General features: G+C 32.9%; 1 pseudogene; it reads left to right on the forward strand.

Moving 5' to 3' along the window:
• Positions 1 to 5,000, forward strand: part of LOC137651035 (uncharacterized) — a 45,647-nt pseudogene that overhangs the window by 8,947 nt on the left and 31,700 nt on the right.

Genomic DNA, 5,000 nt, shown 5'->3' on the forward strand with positions numbered 1-5,000 from the left:
AGATACAGGTGTTTTTCATGATGTTAATCTAGTATGAGCGATTAGTGAAATCAAAGTGCAACATGTTTAAGAGAGTGAGATTGAAAAGTTATTTATTATGTTAAAAAAAAATTAGTGCAATCTTGACTGGAGTAAAGAAGAAGCACATACCCATCAAAAAGAGATATGGTTCACTTTTTGCAACAAGAGGTGAAGATAGACAAGGTTGGATGGAACACTTTATTGAAAATATGAATAGGAGATATGAAAGCAATAATTTTATTGATATACCTGAAACTGATGTTGACCCTTGAAGAGCCCACGAATGAATTCAGTGTGCTTAAAGTCGAAGCTACCCTCAAAAAACTAAAATGATGGAGATCCTATAGGATACGATAGAATGACTGCTGAGATGATACTGGCCAAAAATGAAGGGACTCCCAGACTAGTTACAAGATCATTTTGTAGAATGTGGCATGAAGAGGCAAAACATGATGAATGGGAGTTAAGAGTGTTGGTGAAAAGGGCAAAAAGAGGAGACCTGACTAATTCCAATTATTGCAGAGTCATATTACTTATATCAGTTTTTATCAAAATGTATAGTATGGTTATTCTAAAGAGACTGGAGCGAACGATAGATGAAAACATAGAAATAACTTTTTGATAGCATTTGTTGACTATGAAAAAGCCTTTGATAGCGGGCACTGGCCAATTTTGTGGAGAGTCCCGCGTTATTATGGAATTCCTCTTAAATATGTAAATTTGATTAAGTCTGTTCATGAGCATAGTAAGTGCAAAGTTTATTTTAGTGGAGTCTTATTGAATGAATTTCCAGTGAACAGCGTAATGCTCCAATGGAATGTGTTGTCACCAATGTGATTTATTCTCCTCATGGATTATGTAATACGTAGAATAGTCACAGGTAGTGGAAAAAGATGGGAGTGGATTGTTGATTGGAGTTTAGTAGACCTAGACAATGCTGATGATGCTACACTTATTAGCAGAGCACCACAAGATTTGCAATGCTTGCTTACCAGAATGCATGGAATATCTGAAAAATTCAGGCTAAAAATAAGTAGAAGAAAGACAGAGATGGTGGGAACGAAGTATGCAATGGAAGATGAAATATCATTGGAATGGAGAGGATTAATGAGGTATAATCATTTTAAGTATTTACAACTATGATCTCCAATACAGGGTCATTAGGACTAGAGATTATTAAAATATTAAAAAAAAAAAAAAAAAACTACAATGGCTAGGTTAAGTATAATTTGGGAGTCAAGTAGCGTGAAATTACATAAAAAATTAAAACTTCATATCAGTTTAGTGAGATGGGTGTTACTCTATGGCCATGAGTCATGGTATGAAAATGAAACAAAAGATTCAGTAGATTTGAGGAAGAAAAGCTGTCAGAAGGATAATGGGAGTTGAATGGCAGGACGGGATTAAAAATAAAATTATAAGAGAGATAACTCGAGTGCCATAGTTTGATGAGATAATGATGAAGGGTATATGGAGATGGTTTGGGCATGCTCTTCGCCCTGCCCAAGAGAGATTAGTTCATCAAACCGTCCATCGGGGCTCCAAAAGGGGACTACAAGAATTAGAAGACCCAAGGCTACCAGACTGAAAAATATGAGGATGGATGGAGAAGTATGTCAACATCCATCTGAGGCCTTTTACGTCAATAGGCGTAGGAGGAGATGATGATGATTATGATATATATATATATATATATATATATATATGTATATATATATGTGTGTGTGTGTATGTATGTATGTATTATTATTATTATTATTACTATCCAAGCTACAACCCTAATTGGAAAAGCAAGATGCTATAAGCCCAGGGGCTCCAACAGGGAAAAATAGCCCAGTGAGGAAAGGAAATAAGGAAATAAATAAATGAAGAGAACAAATTAACAATAAATCATTCTAAAATAAGAAACAACGTCAAAACAGACATGTCATATAATAAACTACCAACAACATCAAAAACAAATATGTCATAAATAAACTATAAAAAGACTGTCCGCCTGGTCAACAAAAAAGCATTTGCTCCAACTTTGAACTTTTGAAGTTCTACTGATTCAACCACCCGATTAGGAAGATCATTCCACAACTTGGTCACAGCTGGAATAAAACTTCTTGAGTACTGCGTAGTATTGAGCCTCGTGATGGAGAAGGCCTGGCTATTAGAATTAACTGCCTGCCTAGTATTACGAACAGGATAGAATTGTCCAGGGAGATCTGAATGTAAAGGATGGTCAGAGTTGTGAAAAATCTTATGCAACATGCATAATGAACTAATTGAACGACGGTGCCAGAGATTAATATCTAGATCAGGAATAAGAAATTTAATAGACCGTAAGTTTCTGTCCAACAAATTAAGATGAGAATCAGCAGCTGAAGACCAGACAGGAGAACAATACTCAAAGCAAGGTAGAATGAAAGAATTAAAACACTTCTTCAGAATAGATTGATCAACGAAAATCTTGAAAGACTTTCTCAATAAGCCTATTTTTTGTGAAATTGAAGAAGACACAGACCTTATATGTTTCTCAAAAGTAAATTTACTCTCGAGAATCACACCTAAAATTTTGAAAGAGTCATACATATTTAAAGAAACATTATCAATACTGATATCCGGATGTTGAGGAACCACCGTCCTTGACCTACTTACAATCATACTTTGAGTTTTGTTAGGATTCAACTTCATACCCCATAATTTGCACCATGCACTAATTATAGCTAAATCTCTATTAAGGGATTCACCAACCCTAGATCTACATTCAGGGGATGGAATTGATGTAAAGAGAGTAGCATCATCTGCATATGCAACAAGCTTGTTTTCTAGGCCAAACCACATATCATGTGTATATAGTATAAAAAGTATAAAAAGTAATGGGCCAAGAAACACTACCCTGTGTTCTTATATGTATATATATGTGTGTGTATATATATATATAATATATATATAAACATATGGATATATATATATATGTATGTATATATATATATATATATATATGTATATATACACACACCACACACACATATATATATATATATATGTGTGTGTGTGTGTGTGTATGTGTGAGTAAGCATATGGATATATATATATATATATATTATATGTATATATATATATATACATATGTATATATATATATATATAGTATATGTATATGTGTATATATACATATATATATATATATACTCTTCAGTTCCTTGTGATGGGCATTACTTACCTAGCTAATGCAAGTGACCCCATTCAATTTCATATTAATTCCGTAAAACCAGACCCATAATATAGGATTAAAAGTCTCATATATATGCATATATATATATATATATATGCATATATATATGCGTATATATATACAATATATATATATATATATATACGCATATATATATGCATATATATATACATATATATATATATATATATATATACATATATATATATATATATATGCATATATATGAGACTTTTAATCCTATTTTATGGGTCTGATTTTACGGAATCAATATGAAATTGAATGGGGTCACTTGCATTACCTAGATAAGCAATGCCCATCACAAGAAACTGAAGAGTATTACTAATGAGTCATTTATAAATTCAGTCAGTGGATGGAAAGAGCAGATGACAGGATTCCCCCTAGTCCTGGGCATAGTGGGGTGCTAAGAATCTCCATGTTTATAAATACTTAAAGAAAATTGAAAATTGTTAGATGGAATACTAGAACCATGAATCAGCATGGGAAGTTACAGGAAGTGGAGAGTAAATTTGAGAAATATAGTTTTAATATTTTAGTCCTAAGTGAAACACGATGTATTGGGATTAGCAAGGAAAGAAACTATAGAGGTGTAGATATCGGTAGTGATCACCAGCTCTTCATTGTCACTCTGAAATTAAAACTAAAAGCATCCACCAGAAAAGTAGATGGAATGCTTATGTTTGATACAAATATGCTTCTAGAGGAAGAGCACAGAGAATAATTTTTAATGGAGCAGAGAAATATATTTCCAGTCTTAGAGACTTTCAGAGACGAAAAAAAGACAATTAATGGATATTGGTGTAATAATGAGAACTTACAGTTTATCTGTCAGTTAGTAATGAAGTTTGGTAATATGCAGTTACGAGGAGAGAGCAATTAGTTTCGAAAAAGACAAATTGACTTTTGAAAGTTTTCGAGGAAGTAATGGAAATTAAATATAGAGGATGTTAATTATTCAAGTATTGATAGTGATGTCAAAAGAAAATCCAGGAGTTATTGGAGAAAAATATTCAGACAGTAAAGAGAAGAGGCAAACAAAGCTATTAATTTAGGAGAGTGGCTAAGGATTAAGAATTACTCATATAATTTATAATGAAAGGAGAAAAAGCATATACTTATCAAAGAGAAAAACGGATGTATTATAACAAAAGAAGATGAAGAAAGACAAGGTAGGAAGGAACACTTTAGTGAGGTTATGAATAGTAGAGACAAATTTGATTGATATACTTGAAGCTGTGAAAACTTTGATGCGTTTATGAATTAATTTAGTGTGCCTGAAGTCGAAGCTATCATGAAAAAACTGAAGATGGAAAGCCCCTGGATAGAATAAAATAACTGTTGAGATGATACTGGTTGAAAATTAAGAGATCCCCTGATCATTTACAAGAATTTATTGTGGAATATTCCATGAGGAGGGAAACCCTGATAAATGGGATTTAAGAGTGTTGGTAAGAATGACCCACGCCCCCCCCCCCACCACACCCCAACCCCCCCCCCCAAAAAAAAAAAAAAAACACCAGACAGACAGCAAAAATTAGTCATCATGTATAGTATGCTTATTCTAAAGAAACTGTAAATAAAAAATAATGAAAAGCTGAGATATGAACCAGGATTTTGAAAAGATAGAAGCTCTACTGAACGGATATTAATTTTGAGACATGAAAAACAATACGTAGAACATATGAATGTCCTATAGATGGCATTTGTGGACTATGTGAAAAAGCCCATGATAGTG

This window comes from Palaemon carinicauda, chromosome 12 (genome assembly GCF_036898095.1).
Source record: "Palaemon carinicauda isolate YSFRI2023 chromosome 12, ASM3689809v2, whole genome shotgun sequence".
Taxonomy (NCBI): Eukaryota; Metazoa; Arthropoda; class Malacostraca; order Decapoda; family Palaemonidae; genus Palaemon; species Palaemon carinicauda.